General features: G+C 42.0%; 1 long non-coding RNA gene across 1 annotated transcript in view; it reads right to left on the reverse strand.

Annotated features, from left to right (window-relative positions):
* Positions 1–15,476: 15,476 nt before the first annotated feature.
* The window catches only part of LOC146029196 (uncharacterized), a 37,546-nt gene continuing 31,183 nt past the window's right edge, over positions 15,477–21,839 (reverse strand). The window contains exon 5 of the long non-coding RNA XR_014455323.1: positions 15,477–16,231. This is a non-coding gene — a long non-coding RNA (uncharacterized LOC146029196). The remainder of the gene's footprint in view (positions 16,232–21,839) is intronic.

Consider the following 21,839-nt stretch of genomic DNA (forward strand, 5'->3'; position numbering starts at 1 on the left):
TCTGCACCTGCTGTGCATACTTTGCAGTCACTAGTGTTATATTCCAAGTTTCAAATATCTGAGCTAACACATCAGACCCAAGAATTTACTCTATCTGGAAAACATGCCAGAGTCAGATATTTGTGTGAGTCTCTTAAACACATGGGTTCACTTTACTCTCTGGTAGTTAGGTGCAGTTTATAAGAGCTGGTGGATTGTTTCTGGCCTACAATGACATTTGAAAGTGTAATTTCAGTGCACCTACTGTAGCTTATCAGATTCAAATTAACAGTGCTTGTGTTTACTCCTTATTTTGCACTGTTTATGTATCTCTGCATACCTCCCAACAGTCCCAATTTTAGCGGGACAGTCCCGATTGTCAGGGCCTGTCCCGCTGTCCCTCCTGCGGCCGGCAGTGTCCCGCGGTGTGGGGGGGCTGTTGGGAGTCCCCCCTGTCAGCTGCTAAGCAGCGGGGAATAAACGCTGTGCGCATGCGCACAGCCCCTATTCCCACAGCCAGGGGGTTGGGGGCATGGCTAGAGGCTCACAGAGCCTCTGGGTCATGCCAACATAGCGGCAAAATGGGGGCATGGCCTCGCGGGAGAGCCGCGAGTATAGACCACGCCCCAAATTAGGCCACGCCCCGAAAATTTCGGCGCGCAGCAGCAGCGTCCCGCCTACTGAGCTCCCAAAGTTGGGAGGTATGTCTCTGTACTTAAAGTCCACCAGATAAAAAGTACATATATAACATTTCACTTTTAAAATGGACAATATGCTGTATTTTATCCAGTGGCAGCGCCAGCGGAGGGACTGCAGAACAGCACAAAATTCAAATAGGAAAGTGACACCAACTGCCATTCCAAAATTCCTCACTGGCAGTGGGTGTGGCTCCCTTATTTGAATGTTGGATTGTGCAGCAGCCCCTCCTCTGTAGACTCCACTGATTATGTCTGTACAAACTATTAAAGCATACCTCCCAACATGACCCTCTCCAGGAGGGACACAATGCTCTGTTCCTGGACTTCCCTGTTAAGTAATGATTACTCTCACCTGTGGTGAAACACCTTTCTTATCAATAAACCTACTCAAAACAGGTGATGGAAATCATACATTAAGAGGGAAGTCCAGAAAAAGAGTAAAGTGTCCCTCCTAGAGAGGGTCATGTTAGGACATATGTTAAAGTGTGCATGTACTATGTTTCTCTTAGTGGTGTCTATGATCAAGTCTACATAAAAATGTCAGAATAGATTATAATTACAAACCTGCGCCCCTGTTTCTCTAGCCCAGGTATTTGCAATAGTAAGTCAAGAGGGAAGACTGGGGGAATAGCATTTTGGTATCATGTGGAATGGGTTGTTTTCATGTTGGTGGGTCAAGAGTCCAAGAAATAACCATAACCCCTCCCCAGCCATCATGATTCAGGGACACTATCACATTGAAAAGGTAGGAGAGGGGAGTGCTGGCGCTCAGGGGTTTGGTAAGGATAGTTAGGCGTATGGAAAGTCAGATGCTGGGAGCAATAACTGTGGGCTGGGTGTTGTGATGATGAAAGCAGGGGACAATAACTGTAGGCTGGGTGTTGGGATGATGTATAAACTGGGAGCAATATCTGTAGGCAGGATGTTGATGATGGAGGTGATGGGAGGGTGATCCCCGACTACGGTAGATGTTACGGTAACCTGTCCCACGGTAAGGCAATGCCTGTTGTCTCACCGATAGATGGTGGTGTCACGGTACCCAGATCCATTCACGTCAAATCCTGGAGTAGATGATGTACCTCAGAAGATAACGTAAGTGGTTCAGGGTATGCAGGTGGTATGTAGAAAAAGGTGGTAGTAGCTTACCGAATGGTTCCGATGTATCAGCAGATATCGATGATGCGTGACTTCCCCGAGTCCTGATGTGCTGACACGGTTCCAGAGACTAATGTGTTCGTGTAGTGGGTGGAAGGGGACTTGGGGGTGCACGTATAACAAATGAGAAGTGAACTGGTGTATTTACAAAGGTACTATTTATTGTGACTATTAACAGATAGCTAGTAACAATAAAAGTATTACCAGTGAAGGGTTTTACCAGTAACAACTGGAACAATGGAAGCAAAAAGTGGGGTAGCAAATAATTACCATGAGGGATGTAGCCAAACGCGTTTCATCCTGGATTAGGACTATTTCAATGGCAGAATGATGAAGTGGTGTCCACAGCTGCAGCTCAATTATTCACCCTATTTAAACCCCAGGACACCACTTTATCATTCTGCCATTGAAAAAGTCCTAATCCAGGATGAAACGCGTTTGGCTACATCCCTCATGGTAATTATTTGCTATCCCACTACCGTAGTCGGGGATCACCTTCCCATCACCTTCATCATCAACATCCTGCCTACAGATATTGCTCCCAGTTTATACATCATCCCAACACCCAGCCTACAGTTATTGCCCCCTGCTTTCATCATCACAACACCCAGCCCACAGTTATTGCTCCCAGCATCTGACTTTCCATACGCCTAACTATCCTTACCAAACCCCTGAGCTCCAGCTCTCCCCTCTCCTACCTTTTCAATTGTACTACTAGGGGGACCGAGACTTCCCCCAAGGAGTGAGGGCTGCTAGGGGTTTTCCCTCTCCGAGCGCTGTGCAGTCTTCTCTTTTACACTATCACATTGTCCCACCCATGGCTCACTCTGGAGCAGATGTTATTATGGGGGAGAAGGGGTATAAGTGCCCGTATTATGTGCACTGATACCTCTTCTCCCCCATGTATGAGAAGGGGTGCACTAAATGGCAGGGGCGCTATGCACCCATGTCCATATCGGCGCTGCTATCTAAATGATAGCAGGCCATTATGCCGGGAAAATGTGTTTCACCCCCTGCCGCTATCCGCTTCGCTAGCTACAGGGTAGTGAAGCCCTATCTCCACAGCAAGGACAGCGCTGTTCCTGCTGCTGGCTCTGGCCTGCACTGGAGATCTTGCATGAGTAGCTATATTTCATGCAAGCCCAGTACAGCTGGCTGTGGGGAAGGAGACAGTGAGTCAGTGTAAGCTGATACGCTGTCTCTAGGAGGGGACATTGCCGGAGGGGGGAGTTGCCCTCCCCCCGCTTCGGCAGACAAGATGTTAATACATCTTGTAGATGTCCCTTCCTGCTTCGCCTTGTTAATGGGGTGAAGCAGGAAGTGTTATAGCTGCATGATAATCGCAGCTATAATACATCTGGCCCATTGTCCTGTAGGGTTTGGTGGAGGGAGAAGGTTGGGGGGTCACTCTGCACCTCTGCCCAGCATAGTGCAGCATCGATGCAGTGCCAGGAGAAGCTGGGGGCAGCACGTAGCTGCTAGAGTTCTGATTTCACCCCCAGTGTGTAGAAAAATGGAGTGTGACCTATAGACATGCCACCAATACATCATACAACAGGGGGCGTGAGCTTGCAGGAATGAGGTCATACTGTACAACCAAAATGTCACACACCATGGGGATGACCTGGCAGACAGGAGGTTGTGCCCCTTGCACATGTGCTAAAAGTACTGGTGCATCGGGCTAAAATAATGGGAGCTATGTAAAAACTAATGCAGTAAAATATACCAAAGTGGGTGGCTTAGGAATGGTCAGGGCAGTCAGCACAATTAATATACAGATATAGCCACGCTTATCTAGCCTGTTGGACTGCCATTCTGGCTTCCTTGTTCCACCATGAGAAATGTCCCATTATGGCGCACAAGGCGTTCTATGGAGAAAGCATGCAAAAGCATTACATTGCACTGCTTTGCAGCTGGGTGGCGATTACTCCACTAATGAAAAGTACAGTACAGTGCCACGGATGTATATGTGATGCGCCATGTACAGCATGCCAAGCTTACTATACAGAGTGCTCCCTTGTGGCCAATAGTCTCCACCCACCACCATGTTGTACAGGTATTATGCTATGCAATCACTCAATCAGCCCCCAGGACTCTGTGGGGAAATTTATGCCAAGCTTAGCTCTGTATGGGCCACATAATTACATAAGGCTTTCAGGTGTCTGCATCAAGTGTGAATGAGATGATAAGCCTATGGTACAGTAGTGCTCATAGCCTACCGGTTACTGCCACAACGTGCTGTTCACTGTGCCTAGGGTTCGGATCCCACCATGAGCAATACTATTTTTGGGGGTGGGTTCATTAAATTATGTTTATTTGTATTTATATTTATTCTTTACTTTGGTTTGAGTAAAAAAATGCCCGGTCAGTTTCCCACAGAGTATGTTCTACTGTATGCATACTAATACCATAGACCACCATGGAAGACCCAGCACGCAGGTACACAGGGCAAGATAGGGACAGTGCCGCACGGAGCAATTTGTTCTTAAATCAAAACACCAATTCCCCAAAAGGGTGTAAACATTGTTGTTTTTTAACATAATCTTCCTTTACAGGTACCACTCATTACTATATATCACCTAGCACCCCATGATATTTTATTATTTTACTAATTTAACCAATAATAGCGCTCTTCATTTTTCTATTATTACCAATTTATTACAAGAGCTGCTGTAAAGAGGTTAGCGCAGAACCACACAAACCAAACATTATGTGGCCCACCATAATTCCCATGATGCATTATAGTGGTGGGCATGACATATTCTGTGGCACATCGTAATGCCCATGATCAGAGCTGCCATCGAAAATTGTGGGGCCCGTGACTGGCAAAATAGGCAGGGCCCCCCTTCCCTTTCTCGAACACCTGGAATGCCTTGGGGGACCTGTGTCCACAGCACTGGCCACACTACTCAACCTCTACATTGCTTCATGGGAAATGTGAACTTTGTTCTTGACAAATGATACTTAATAAACTCCAGTCCTGAGTCCATTTTCTGTCTGGGCCCGGGACTGTAGGGCCTGCAGTCCCCCCTGATGGCTGCCCTGCCCATGATGCAATATATCACAGACTCCATAAGGATGGGCTCCTAAGGTTGAGCTCAGCTCTATAAGGATTTGCGCCTTTGTGGCAGATAGTCTCTGCCAACCGCAATTTTGTTAATATGCTACGTAGTAGCAAATTCAGACCTGGGGAATACAGTATGCAGTATGTAGCCCAGTGCTCATCTGTAAAGCATACTGTACATTGCTGCATTTAACATACAATAAAGTAGTTCTTGGATTATATTACTGTACTGCATTTGATTGGAGACCTCACGTATGCGCAATGGTGATTTTCAAAAGAGACATATGGTGGATGTAAGCATTACACTCATCAGCAATGCCAAAACGCCACATTAGTCACGTTGTGCAACGCTTCGCCATGCTGTGACACGCTGCAGTGAGGATCGAATTGTGACCAGACAGCCATAGGTAGGCTAGATGAGCTTGGCTTTGGGACAAATTTAGACCTGGTCGCTGGGCTATGAGTGTGGGTATGGGCTTGGGGCCCATAAATAATAATCTTTAGGAACCATGCATTACCCTGTTTGGTCCATTTAATCTGCTCATTAGACAGTGGACTTTAGAATGAAGAAAACTTTATCTTGTTTCTAGGTATTGAGCCTAAAAAATAAAGTTTAGGATGTGCTTGGGGTGACTACATCAGGGACTATTCATACGAGGAAATATGCTTCCACTACAACTCTGAAAGGGAAAATATTTTCATTGGCAAGTTACTATTTATTTAGTATTTTCTTATGACAAGCATTTTAAGTGCAAAACACTAATCTATAAAATAAATAAAAAGTAGGAGCAGTTAAATGACAAAGAGGATCAGGATCTGGAAAGTTTTTATAACCCCGCTCAGATGTTTGTTATGCGTGGCTTAGTAGTGTAGAAGTCATATTTGTACAGATCACATATAGATTTTGCTTATGGATGAAAAATATATTAGTTGCTTTACTCACAGGACCTTTTTTATGGGATGTAGTGCATGAATTCGATTTTACACCTGTCCAGCCGGTATGTTCTATGGTTATATGCAGTGGGGGCTCTAGAGAAGGGGCTGCAGCAAATAAGGGAGACACACCCACTGCCACCAACTGCCATTCCAATGTGGCTCACTGGCAGTGGGTGGGCATCTAGGGTTACCACCTTTGTGGTGAGAGATTCCTTGACCCACCCACAGCCACCCATTGACCTGCCCCTAGCCCCGCCACTTGTTCTACCTTATACTGTTTTTTTTTAACCTTTGCTTTCATTTTATTCTTGATTTTGCACACCATAATGCTATTTACTCATTACATTACATGCCATAATGCCCCTTACAAAGTGTGCCACACACTGTGATGCCCATTACACATTATGCCACACATCATGATGCCCATTACACATTATGCAACACACCATGATGCCCATTACACATTATGGGACACACCATAATGCCCATTACATATTATACCACACACCAAATGGCTATTACATATTATGCCACATAAGTAGCACTTATCTACATAGTCATTGCTAGGGGTTTCTTGCTCAATGCCAGGGGCTTCATGTTCATTGCCAAGTGCTTCATGTTCATGGTCAGCCCGGCTGTATCAGAGCAGGTCTGCAGCACCCCTGCTGCTCCTGATTGGCTGCCGAGCCAGCCTGATATTTGAAATAGCCACAGACTTGCTCTGAATACAGCCATGTTGACCGCTGCTCTCTGCCTCACCTTCCCCATTTCCAGACTGGTTCTTTGACAATGTAAAGTCTGGGAACGCCAACCCTCTGAACTCCGGATGCCAGACTTAATTACTAAACTGTCCAGAGTTATATGGGACAGGTGGCAACCATATGTGCCTCCCTATTTGAATTTTGAACTGTGCTGCAGCCCCACCTCTGGAGCCACCACTGGTTATATGACTGCTTGAAGTAGGGTCAATATTCTGAGCATAAATGTCAGTGGCAAATGCAGGATTTCTAGAGGGGGTTTCCGAATGCAGTCTATTATCTCCTACTCTACAGGGAGCAAGAGTCTGGGAGAGCTATAGAACATCCCATTCTGGACACTGGTAATATAAACTTTAATCTTTTAACATACTGGATACTGTATGGAATACAGTATTAATATTTAACACAATTGATGGTCTATTGTATAGGCTGTATGAAACATTTAAATAACATAAAGAATAAATAAATACACAAACATAATTGATCCAGTAGTGCACTTTCGAATCTCACATTCTCTCACCTCATTGTAAGGCGCCCAATTATTCTTCCTGGTAGCTGCTCTCTGGTCCAGTGCACTGATTGAGGACACACAGCAAACTTAGAAGAAGAAATTGTTACCACTGGTCATGTGTAACCGCTCTGGTCTGTCCCTTAACCCCTTCCCGACATTTGACGTACATGTACGTCATGGTCGGGAAGTACTTCCCGACATTTGACGTACATGTACGTCATGGCTTTAAACTGTCAGTGCGTCTATAGACGCGGTGACAGTTAGGAGATGTCTGCTGTCCCTGACAGCAGACATCCCCCCTCGCCGCCCAGGGGGGGCAGGGGTGCCCCCCCCGGTCGGCGATCGCTGTGATTGGCTGTTCAAATGTGAACAGCCAATCACAGCTATTTCTGTGTTACCGGCGGCTATGCCGCTCGGTAACACAGAAAACAGTGGTGATCGGTGCTGTTAAGTACAGCACCGATCACCACCGATGAGCTGGCCCCCCTCCCTCCCACCCGGCAGCTCACCCGTGCAGACGCAGGCTCCCCCGGCAGCAGCAGCGCACGCAGCGCTCCCCCCTCACCCCTCCCCTCCAGCCGCAGCAGCAGCTTCATGAGCTGCTTAAAAAGTTTAAAACATACTGTATAATGAACTGAATTATATATATGTATATGTATGTATATATATATATATATATGTATATGTATATATATATATATATATATATATATATGTGTGTGTATATATATATATATGTGTGTGTATATATATATATATATATATATATATATACACACACACATATATATATATATATATATATATATATATGTATATATATGTGTGTATATATATATATATATATATATATATATATATATATATACACACACACACATATATATATATACATACACACACACCTATATATATATATTAGAAAGATATTCCCGACATATGACGTATATATACGTCATGGTCGGGAGGTACTTCCCGACCGAAGACGTATATATACGTCATGGTTTTAAACTGTCACTGCGTCTATAGACGCGGTGACAGTTAGGAGATGTCTGCTGTCCCTGACAGCAGACATCCCCCCTCGCGGCGATCGCTGCGATTGGCTGTTCAAATGTGAACAGCCAATTGCAGCGTTTTCTGTGTTACCGGCGGCTAAGCCGCTCGGTAACACAGTGATCGGTGGTGATCGGTGCTGTTAAGTACAGCACCGATCACCACCGATCGCCAGCCCCCCCCCTCCCACCCGGCAGCCCCCCTCCCTCCCACCCACCCGGCTGCCACAGCGCCAGCACCCCTCCCACCCCCCCGCCAGCCGCAGCGCCAGCCCCCCTCCCAAAGCTGGTGACCAAAATGGGGTCACTTGTGGGGGGGTTCCACTGTATTGGTGCTTCGGGGGTCTTGCTAATGCGACATAGCACCCACCATTCATTCCACCACCAAATATCACTCCTTCCCTTCTGAGTCCTGCCATGCACCCAACTGGTATTTTTGGTCACATGTGAGGCATTGCCGTACTCGGGAGAAATTGGGGCACAGATTTTGGGGTGCTTTGTCTCCTTCATTCCTTGTGAAAATGAAAAATTTTGAGCCAGAACTGCATTTTTCTGTAAAAAATTACATTTTTTTACACAAAAATGCAGATCTGGCTAAAAATTTTTCATTTTCACAAGGAATGAAGGAGACAAAGCACCCCAAAATCTGTGCCCCAATTTCTCCCGAGTACGGCAATGCCTCACATGTGACCAAAAAATACCAGTTGGGTGCATGGCAGGACTCAGAAGGGAAGGAGTGATATTTGGATTTTGCAGCACAGATTCTGGTTGAATGACCCCCGAAACACCCATACAGTGGAACCCCCCCACAAGTGACCCCATTTTGCAAACTACACCCTTCAGGGAATTCATCAAGGGGTATAGTGTACATTTCAAACCCCCAGGGGTTTCACCAATTTTGATACAACTGAGCTGTGAAAATGAAAAATTAAATTTTTTCATTTTCACTGCCCAGTTGTACCACAATTGGTGAAACCCCTGGGTGTTTGAAATGTACACTATACCCCTAGATGAATTCCCTGAAGGGTGTAGTTTGCAAAATGGGGTCACTTGTGGGGGGGTTCCTAACTTTTAGCATCTTATGGTGCCTAGAAACCTACATGGTGCCTAAAAAATAATCTCATAAAAAGGAGGCTCCAAAATCAAGTAGGTGCTCCTTCTATTATGAATCCTGTGGTTTGGTCACCGTGCACACTAGGGCCACATATAGGATATTTATGAAAACCAAAGAATTGGGGGAATCAATTTTTAGTCACATTTCTCTAGTAAAATCTGCTGTGTTCCTTAGAAAAATGTATTAATATTGCAAATCTGCAAAAAAAATGAAATTTTGAAATTTCACCTACACTTTGTTTTAATTCCTGTGAAACACCTAAAGGGTTAACAAACTTCCAAAATGCTGTTTTGAATACTGTGAGGGGTGCAGTTTTTGAAATGGCATCATTTATGGGGGTGTCTCACATACAAGTCCCTCAAAGTCACATCAGAACTGAACTGGTCCCTAAAAAAATCAGTGTTGAGAATTTGCTATTCATATTTTAAGCCTCCTAGTGTCCAAAAAAATGAAAATGAGGTTGAAATAATGATGGCAACATAAAGTATACATAAGTATACATATGGTCTATGTTAGTTATTAACTATTTTGAGTGGTAAGATTATTTGTCTCACAAGCAGAAAATTTAACATTTTGCAAATCGCAAAATTTTCCATTTTTTTACGACATTTTGGTATTTTTCACAAAAAAACACAGACTGTATCGACGAAAATTTACCACTAACTTGAAGTACAATGTGTCACGAAAAAACAATCTCAAAATCACTGGGATAAGTAAAAGCAAAAAAAAGTTATCCCCACTTAAGTGATACATGTCAGATTTGAAAAAAAGGGCTCTGTCAGGAACGCAAAAACTAGCTCTGTCAGGAAGGGGTTAAACTGCATGATGCTGGGGAAGCTCTAGTACAGTAACTATATTAAATTATATTATTGTCACGGACAGTCTAATGGTTAGCATTACAGCCTCACAGCACTGAGGTCATGTGATTCCCACAATGACCCCAACCTGACAGAGTTTGTATATTCTTGCCGTGCTTGCATGAGTTTCTTCCGGGTACTCCGATTTCCTCAATCTAAAAATATACTAGTAGTTTAATTGGCTCCCAACAAAAGTAACCCTAGAATGAATGTGTGAGCGTGTATATGTGGCAGGGAATATATATAAGCTCCACTGGGGCAGGGACTGATGTGAATGTTCAAATATTTTTTGCAAAGGGCTGTATAAATAACTGGTAATAAAAATAATAATAATTGTCATTATTTGAGCCACTTGCCAAGAGAAGGGGGTTTCCTGGCAACTGGAGAGGAGTTTGTCTATGAATGTAACTGTTACATTACCATGCTATTAATCTTTTTAATCTGCCCCCTTAAATACAGCATAGATTAGTTTTATTTATAGGTCAATATAATAATGAGTTATCAATTCTGTGCATTCACAGATTTTACTTTTGACTTTGGTCAAAGTACCTCTGGGAAGTTGCAAAATGCAAGTTTGTGATTTGAAAGGACCAGCACACTTCTCCATAGCACAGGACATGAATTATCTGGGGCCCCTAGAGGGTGGTAGTGACGCTTTGACAGGAGATGTTCTACCTGCAGCTGCTGGAAATGGGACAGTCTATCCCAAGAACTCAGAAGAAAAAGAAAACATGGGTAGCAGCGCTTAATTAATTAAAAATATTAAATTGGACTGATTTTACAAAGATAGATACATTTAATAAATACAATTAATAACACAATAATGACCAATCAACATGATGTGAATATAAAACACAGATGTGTAGCATAAATGAAATAAATGAAATCGCCCACACAGTTCCTGGTGCGTATAATAAGGGAGCTGTCCATTCCTATTATGTCCCCTTTAGTGTGTATATTGTGCCTGAATGAAGAATTGGATGGAATACCATCAACCAATGTAGAATGAGCAGCCCCACACTTCTGTACGCCTCCCAATGTTGGTATTTCAGGCTGGTCCAGACAGGAGTCCAGTCCACCATGGAGGATATGCTTGGTGTTTTAAAATTAAATCAGGTGGAGGAAGGCACAAAGAGACAATCTGGGACTGGTCGGGATCAGTTCCAAATTGATGTAGAGATGGAATGTAATAACTAATAATGTTATTTTTTTTATGTAATTTTTTGACCCTCGATGTCCAAAGCCTATATTCAAACATCGAACACCATCTAGGAGTTCAGGCAATTGTGAACAGATTAGTAGAGGATGATGACCTGAGAGTGGAATACCAACACTTTCATCGGGAATTTATTCTTTTTATTTTACAGCACAATTATTTTCTTTTTATTGGTACGTATTATCTTCAAGTCATGGGTACCACCATGGGAACCAGGTTAGCGCATAGTTATGCCAACCTTTATATTGCGCAAACCTGGTTCTTTATGGGAAGTACATTGATGATCTATTTATTATTTGGGATGGGGATGCACAGTTAGCACAATCTTTTGTTGATCATCCTAACCACAATTAATTTATTTTACAATTTACTCACCAATTCCACCCGTCTAAGATCACTTTCTTGGACATAGTGCTGGAAATAGTCAACAACTAGATAACCACCCAAAATCAAAACAAAGAAGTGGGGAATAACTTTATTTCTCATTCTTTCTCCTGGAAAAAAAGACTATACTAAAAGGGCAATTTACCAGGCTATGGCAGGACTGCTCCAACACTATCAACTTTATAGAACAAGCTGAAGAAATTACGTCTGCATTCCTTCATCGGGGTCCCCAAAAACATAGTGGATAAAGCCTACTTGGAAGTACTCCATTCTGAGAGGAAATCCCTTCTTACACAAATGAAAAAAGAACAAAAAAAGCTTAATAGAGCACTAGCATATATTGCAACATTTAACAAATCAAGCAAGGACATTAAAAATATCATAAAGAAGAACTATAACATTTTAAAACAAGATCCCCTGTTAATCAAGTCTCTTCCGGTAGAACCTTTATTCATTTAAAAAATAATAATAAATAAATACAGTAAATAAAAAGCACATCCCTGAAACAGATACTAGCACCCCGTTTAAAAAAAAAAAAAAAAGCCAAATATGGAACACCTAGAATTTCTGGCTTCCACCAAAACCAAAAGGTTGTTATGGTTGTAATGGTAGTAGATGTAATACCTGCACACATACTGTATGATTAATACTAAATCATATCAAATTTCCGCTACAGGCAAACCTTATGCTATTAAAACATTTTATTTATTGCAACTTGACATATATTATTTACATTCTTACATGTAGTTGCAATATTTACTATGTGGGATGAACTACCAGAAAACGAAGAACTCGGTTCTTAAAACACCGTAGAAATATCAAGAAAGGTATTCAAACTTGTAGAGTGTCTAAACACATCGCCCTACACCAATAATATGGATCCATCAACCCTTAAAATCCTAAGGATTGAACATATCGCCTCAACTCCAAGAGAAGGCGATAGATTTAGAAGTCTGTCACGCCAGAGGAATGCTGGATGCACAAGCTAGGGTCCATCCACCCAGATGGCTTCAATGAAGTTGTAGAGCTAAATTTTATGATATAATATTTCCTTGTTGTCCTGTGAATCTCCCCCTTTTAAGGTGCCATTTTAGAACCATTGGCAGGCAACAATAAAACAGATAAAATGCCATACCCAAGGGGAAGATCCTCTCTAAAATAGGCATTTATCTGAAATATTGATAACATTGTTTTTCAAATCTATATTTGTATGTTCATATCTGTTCTGTTCCTCTTCCAAAGTAAACCCTTTATAATATGTTTACATTTATGTAGGGAATTTCCTTATATTTATATGTATTTTCACAGTCACTGTACTTATTCACACTGTTCCCAGATTTATTTAATTCTATTTACATTTTTCTATCCCACCCTTTGATTTTTTTCTAGTTACTTAGCCCTATAAATTCTATCCTTTTTTTTAGACCTTACTGCTAATCTAATTAGCCCTAGGTTTATATGTCTGAAAATATAAGTACACTAAGATTATTATGTACTTTCAAGATTTTTTACATTTGGTCTGTTTACAAAACCGATTGCTCTTCTGCAGAACCCTAGAGGGCTGTTCCCTGTCCAACAATGGTAGCTATGGCAACCTTTGAAAACATTGAACATGTGACCTTGGAAATCCAGTCCGGGATGTCACACAATTATTTTATCTCTATTATGATATCATAGATATAATTTGGGATCTAAAGATTATTCACTACTCTGCATTTCTATAAATATAAAGAGAAATGAGAGATTATAACTTTAGTAATATTAGCCAACTCTAGACACATTACTGGACTGAAATAAGGATGTCCCACTTCTGCTATTGTAATACAGTATACTGTATGTGATCACATGACCAGACTGATGGTAGGGATGCCCAACTTCCGCTATTGTCAATCATTACTTAGGCCTGATGCCACACATCTGGCCGTGTGATCAAGGTGCCCTTTTGATGTGGTATATCTTGCCCTCACAGTTATCCTGGACTGAGATATTACATTCCAGGTCTACATCAATTTGGAACTGATCCGGACCAGCCCCATATACACTCTGATTGAGTAGAACCTTCCTCACCTGATTTCATTCTAAACCGCCAAACATATCCTTAATGGTGGACTGGACACCCTGTTTGGACCAGCCTAAAATACCAACAATAAGTGGTGAACAGAAGTGCGGGACTGCTCATTCTACATTAGTCGACCATATTTAACACTACTCCATTAAATTCTTCATTCAGACACAATATCAGAATCAGAATCAACTTTATTGGCCACGTATACTTGCGTATACTTGGAAATTTTTGCGGTGCAGTCCGGCTTTACAAGCAGTGGTGCAGGAGGTGGGGGACATGACAGACTTAACATTTCAGAGCATTACATTGCAATACAATACAGTCCAACTGCTCTGTATATGGTGGTCAGTTAGCTTGTGGTTATGCTTCGCCTATTTAGGCAATTGGAATGTCATTAGCTTAGATCACATATTCAACTGGTGAATGGCTATGGGAAAGAAACTTCTTGCCATCCTAGACGACTTGGCACAGATGGTCCTGAAGCATCTGCATGATGGCAGAATGTCTAGTAGGTTATGACCAGGGTGGAGCTTGTCTGCTACAATCTTCCTTGCACGCTTCTTCACCCTGGTTAAGTAAAGTTTCCTTACTAGGGGGAGTTCACTCCCAATTAACTTCTCTGCAGTCCGCACCACTCTTTAAAGTATTTGTTTATCAGTCTCATTAGCTCATCCATACCAGACTGAAATAGAGGAGCATAGGACAGACTCCACCATCCCTGTGTAGAATATGTGAAGCGGATCTTGTGGGATTTCAAATTTTCTGAAGAATTAAGGACCGTCGGAAGAACAGCCATTGCTAGGCCTTTTTAACGATGGTGCTTATATTGGGCCCCCATTTGAGGTCTCTTGAAATTTTTGTCCCTAGAAATTTGTGTGTTTTCTTCTGAAGTCTACCACCAACTTGACTGTTTTGGCAGGGTTTATACTAGGTTGTTCATGTCACACCATTGTGTTAGCCTGGCCACCTCCCTTTTGTATGCAGACTCATCCCCTACCTTGAATAGGCCGATGACAGTGGTGTCATCTGCGAACTTTATGATTTTTACTGACTCAGTTGAGGAGCAGTTGTTGGTGTAAAGGCAGAAGAGCAGCGGGGAGAATACACACCCATGTGGGGCTCCAGTGCTGATCATCTGAGTTGAGGACATGAAGGACCCAGCTTTTACCACCTGTTTTGTTGTGTCAGAAAGTCCACAATCCAGGAGTAGTTTGGTTCCGGGACTCCAAGGGAGAGAAGCTTGGGCTGCAGGGTACTGGGGGCAATGGTGTTAAATGCTGAGCTGAAGTCAATGAATAGGACCCTTGCATAGGTGCTTAGATGATCCAGGTGTTGCAGGATGTGGCACAGTCCCAGGTTGACCGCATTCTCAACGCTTCTGTTTGCCCGGTAGGCGAACTGCAGAGGGTCAAGATGAGAGTTGGTCACTTCTCTCAGATGGTGCAGTACCAGTCTTACACACTAAAGGGGACATAATAGGAATGGACAGCTCCCTTATTATACTAACCAGGAACTGTGTGGGTTATTTAATTTATGCTACACATCTGTGTTTTATATTCACATAATATTGAGTGGTCAATATTGTGTTATTAATTGTATTTTTAAATGTATCTATCTTAGTAAAATCAGACCAATTGATTTTTTTGGATTATTTTTCATATATTTTTAATTAATTAAGCGCTGCTTCACATTTTTTCTTTATAGCACAGGACACCACAGACTACATTATATCCAACCCTCTTTCTATGTACTAAAATCTTGTTCCACATCTTTTGTACTGTAGGTCCTCTCAATGCACTATACTAACCTACACTCTGCAAATGCCGCCACCTTACTCTGCATCTGATGAATGCACTTTGGCAGAACTCTAAGGCCACAAGGGCAGGCATGTGATCTCACTGAAGACTATTTTGCGCTGTGTCGCAGCTGCCATGTGCTCATTTGGCAAATGAAAAATAACACAAGTGATTTCAACAAGTTTACATTAAAGAATTACAATGACTTTGTAAAGGCTGCCAACTCATTTTGAAATATCTTACGGATCACCCTGTGATCTCTTCCACATACTGTACTTGTGCTTTGGGAGAAATGGTTGCAGATGGCTATGGATATACTGTACACATTTTGCAATGCATGGACAAAAGCCAATGGTGACCCTTAAGGCATTAATTGGTAAAATAATAAAAGAAGATATGATGGAAATATTTCAGTTCCTGGTATGCAGTATTCACTGTACATTCCGTCCTATGTTCCCTCCAAAAGAGGAAGGTATCCTTTGTAACAGATGTCCATTGTTATGAACAGCACTTTATCTGGGGGGAACAATCCGACAGGGAGCTGTTCACAAGTATTCCTCTACCGGTACTCTACTGGTCACATGTACACGCCAGGTGAAGGTAGATAGATTTCTCAGGAACAAAGCTGATCCAGGAATCTCTTAATCTGGAATGAAATAAAGGAAGCTATTATGTTGCAGCAATTACCTCTGGCTAGTATAATTAGATGTGATGAAGGAACATAGTTTAGAAATGAATTCTTAATTATAGCCCAGTTTATAGTTTGGTGCATTTTCCAAGTAACCAATATAAGTGGTCAGTGTTTTGCTAAAAGGTGTGCTTATACTGTATACTTCATATTTCTATATGTACGATAAAAAGCTGCCATATTATCAGACTGATGTTGGTAGGCTACATAAGATGCTAGGAATATGCAAGTTATCCAACAGATCTTACTGAGCAACTTCCAAGGCGGAATTCATCATAGGCTGTTATTTTATTTTTATTCATTACTGAATTGTTTCGCCCCCTAGATTACTAAATTTATTACCCAGTGGTAAAACCCAAAGTGGTATGTGGATATTTTAAACCCCTAAATTGCATGCAGCCTAAACTTTTGCAGTCCAAATTTTTTTTGCAATTCAAACAGTCTGGTTTAAATGAATTGTAATTTTTTTTAATTAAAAAATGGACTACAATGAATGTTGAACGATGTTAATGTTCTTATTTTAAAGTGGCTCACCATTGGATCTGAATCAGTCCCAGTGTGCGGTTTATAAGGAACCACTAAAATTCTAGGGTTCTTCTAGTAGTCCTAGGTATGTGGGAACAAGGGTTAACGAGAAATGTGTTCAATCCCACTATGGTTTATTTAAACTGTGTCTCTTATCATTTAGTAAAGGTACTTGTTTAGTTTCACGGCGGCAGATGCGATATCGCATGCGATTTCATCCGATTTTGGACCTGTTCATAACCCCACTATCCATTACGCATGTAGTTGATTTCATATAGTGTGGCGAGCAAAGCGAGCCACCCAGCCCGAGCATGGCGAGCGGACGCGTATCACTTTACATGTATTCCGCGGCCCCTTGCGGGGCTCGATGCACTCACCAAGGAATACATGTAAAGCGCTCGCCACACTATAGAAAATCATCTCCATGTGTAGTGGATAGTAGGGTTATGAACAGGTACAAAATTGGATGAAATCGCATGCGATATATGTGACGCCGTGAAACTAAACAAGTACTGAAAAATAAATATCCATGCTAAAAATTGATTGAAATGATGTGTGTGTTCTTATAGATACTTAGAAGTTATATAGGCATACACCAGTGGGGGACTCAAACTATGAACAGCCATGTTACTTTATCATTGATGTTGGTAGATAGATAGATAGATAGATAGATAGATAGATAGATAGATAGATAGATAGATAGATAGATAGATAGATAGATAGAGATAGATAGATAGATAGATAGATAGATAGATACTGTAGATCCCTACCACAGTCCTCAAGGCACATCAACAGTACAGGTTTTAGTGATATCCAGGCTTGAGCACAGGTGACTTAATTAGTACCTGAGTGATTCTGATTAATCCATCTGTGCTGAAGCCTGGATATCACTAAAACCTGCACTGTTGGTGTGCCTTGAGGACCGTGGTTGGGAATACCTGCTGTAGATAGATAGATAGATAGATAGATGGATAGCAGGTACACACTGTAACATGTACAATGATGCTGGAGCGCAGCTTTAGCTAAGTGGTGTTTCATACAGCTCACCAACTGGTCAATGTATATTGCCAACAGGTAACAGTGCAGGGATGCTGGAACAGCTTGTGACCTCTCTGGAGCTAAGCAGGAGACCACTGTCTCCCACTATGTCACACAACACAATCTCTCACAAAGTTATGGACAAGATGGATCCTGCACATGCTCAAAAGAGAACTTGGTGGCCATCTTGGGATAGGGCATGAAACCTCACTGGAAAATAGGAAGGCTTGAGTCTTCACAGTAGCTCACTCCTGTTTCAACAAGATTATAATATTTGTACAACTTAGTAAAAATAATAATACCTGTGACAGAAATAACTAATTATATTTGTGTAGAATTAATACAGGTCGAGTATCCCGTATCCGAATATCCGTTATCCGAATTATTCCGAAATACGGACATTCCAGAAAGTGAAAAAAAAATTTTTTTTTGCTAAAAACTCACTGGGGACATATGTAACAGCATCACTGGGGACATGATATGTAACTGGCACTATATATGTGCAAGACAATGATTGCTTGGCATTCAAATTCAGTGCTGAGATAGTACACACATTTTGTTTCACGTTTTGAAACCTTGTTTTTTGAACAAATAAAATATGTTTGTGTGTATTTTATGTGGTAATAAAATATATTTGTGTGTATATTATGTGTTTATACAGCATAAATGCAAGATACTTCAAAATACATCATTGAAATATTAAAATATTCCGAAATACGGAATAATCCGTTATCCAAAATTCTCCTGGTCCAGAGCATTTTGGATACGGGATACTCAACCTGTATATGTGTCCCATCAGAAAAACTGGGATGTAGACAAAAGATCAACAATGACAATGTAGACTTCATACTGTTGATTCTGCATTGATATCACTGGTCCATCAATGATGAAGTAACTAAATATTTTAAGCTGAACATTTTATTTATAGCTTTAAATTTCCCACTGATGATGGCAGGAATGGGGATAAAGATATTTATTGTTCTGAATTTTCCCCATCTTCTGATCATCCATACTGTACTGTATATAATTGAACTATAGACTCTTTGGTTGCAGATCCACTAACATTTAATTCCTTTGTCATTCTTTGTGCCAAATGACAGGAGCATTTTCTATTAGTAACTGTGGCAACAAAAAAAAAATAGAATTTGCCTTGCTAGAGTATTACATACATCTATAACTATTAGGGGGACATTTACTAAGATGTGAATTCTACTTCACAGGCGGTGTTGCTATGGGAAACCAATCAGATGCTGTCTACTATCTTCTAGAGGGTACTAAATAAATAAGAAGTAGATTCTGATTGGTTGCCCAAAGCAACATCACATGTGAAGTAGAATTCACATCTTAGGAAATTTCCCCCTTATTTATTTTAAACCCACGCAAGTACGGGGAGAATATACAAACTCCGCACAGTTAGAGCCATGGTGGGAATCGATCCCAGGACCTCATTGCTGTGAGGCAGTAATGCTAAATATTACACTGTCCGTACTGCCCCCCTTAATGTTTCCATTAGTTTTTCCATTGTTCCATCATGTTCAATTTTGTTGACTTTAATCAATCACACACATCATTCACATTAGAGCTCATGTTTGCTAAAAACTATCTGTGCATAGAAAATACCATTGAATATCAGTCATTACCGTACTGAGCACAATATAATAAGTATCAGGTCCAAGAATTAAGCCAAAGTGCATTCACAGATTAGTTTGTCTGTATGAGATTTCTATTCCATGAAAGGAACTTGGCACAGTCACTGGTGTCTATGGAAATACTTGTATGCCAACAAACTCTTTCTGGACAAAACAAATTGTGTTCATATGTTTAACTCTGAATTGCTAGGAATATGAATTTAATATACCAGTCACTTAGCATTACCTAGTATACCACTTTCTATTCAGGATAAATGTACATAGAGCACTCAGTTGAAAGACAGAACAAATTGACTGGAATGCATGTAATAAATATAGTGAATGAATTGTGCATAAATGATTTATATCCTACCTAGGTCCAATATAATGTACATTAAGCTAGGTACACACAACCCGATGTGACATCACCGCCATTGGGACCTGGCATACACACTTACAGATGCCGACTGCAAGAGAGCACTGGTGGCTGCCATGATGCCTTCCTTCCATGCATGCCCAGCAGAGGATGTTGCTGATGATGGAAGGGAGAGTACATCGTCAGCATCATAGCGGGTCCACATTAGACCAGTGGTGTCAAACTCATGGCCCTCCAGCTGTTATGGAACTACACATCCCAGCATGCCCTGCTGTAGATTTAATATAATGGATTGGTAAAACTGTGACAGGGCATGCTGGGACATGAAGATCCACAACAGCTGGAGGGCAGTTTGACACCACTGCATAAGACAATGTGCCCCATATGTCGCTACGATCCAACAAATGGGATGACAAAAACACATGATATCATGCTATCAGGCTACAAGCCAAGTGCATGTACTATCCCTGCACCCTGGGGGATGGCACCAACCACACATCCCTAATTATGGCCCTGAAATAAGCTTTATAATTTCCTTTTAAAAGTGAAAGTGAAGTGAAGATCATACTGATGCATTGTCCCACGGTGGGGGGGACAGTTGGTAGCCCCCCCAGCCTGCCAAGAATAGATGCTGTGCGAAAACGAAGCCGCGCCCCCTTTTCGCGAGCGTCCCGACCTCCCAACTACAAAAGTTGGGAGGTATGCTGATGCTCAAATCTGTTTTGGAATACTGATTAACAGTGTTACACAATCCCTCTTTATAGGTAGCAGGTTGAAGATAACAAATCAATCACACATTAACCTAAAATCTGAATACATGATGGTAATTGTTCCCAAAATCCAGAAACGTTATGGTTTAAAAAAGAAACAGCACAGGTTTGTTATTTCATTCAGTCATTACTGTCTTTGATAGTTGTGTTTAATTTGCAGAAGGAATAAATCACCTTGAAATAAGCATAATTTCTTAAATAATGTATACAATAATGAGCGATGGGCCTGGTTCATATTTGCTATTCCAATGTTCATACAATTGAGCTATTATATATGGGCTATGCAGTGCTATTTTTGTAGAAAAATAGGTCCAGGCAAAGGCGTAACTACCATAGGTGCAGGGAGGTGCAGCTGCTATGGGGCCCAGAGCTGAGGGGGGCACACTTTGCCTGTCAAAATATCATGTGCTGTATACATTTTTCAGCAGTAGGTGATAAATAGGGCCCCTTACAAACTTTTTCTATGGGGCCCACATGTATTTAGTTACGCCACTGGGTCCAGGTACTCTCTGGGAAGGAGCAGAGTGGGCGGAGATGTGGACGGAGCTTTTGTGGGGGTGGGGCATCAAACTCTGGACTGGCAGAGAGACTGGCTTTTGGAAGAAGGGGTACTGTGGAACTGGCAGAGAGGTGTACTGTGGTACTTGGGGAATAGAGGAGGACTGGCAGAGGGGGACAGAGGACTGGCAGAGGGGGGCACAGGAGGACTGACAGAGTGGGCACAGAAGGACTGGCAGGGGAGCACAGGAGGACTGGTAGTGGGAGGTACAGGAGATGTGGGTCACAGGCTACAGAGGTAAAATTTAGGTTACTGAGAGACAGAAAAGGGGGACACTGGGTTACCTGCAGCAGGACTTCTCCAACAACCTCTTCTCAGCGCAGCCAGGCTGCATGGAGCTGGCACTACTTCAGGCGCAGCTCTGCCATGGAGCTGTGGGGTGTATCATAAGAGGCAGGACATCATAGGTGCCTCTCTATGTTGAATCTGAGGGCCACGAAGAGGGATGCAGAGGGCTACCACTGGCTGCCACTGTGATCAGAAATGGGTGTGGATCGTTTTGTCGACCATAGTTAGGTCGACAGTCATTAGGTCGACACCGTTGGGTCGACAGGGTTGTATGTCGACATGGGTGAATGTCGACAGGTGTCTAGGTTGACATGGGACAAGATCGACGTGGGTTTAGGTCGACATGGGTTAGGTCGACAGGTCGTTAGGTCGACATGGTTTT

This window comes from Crinia signifera, chromosome 1 (genome assembly GCF_055691185.1).
Source record: "Crinia signifera chromosome 1, ASM5569118v1, whole genome shotgun sequence".
NCBI lineage: Eukaryota > Metazoa > Chordata > Amphibia > Anura > Myobatrachidae > Crinia > Crinia signifera.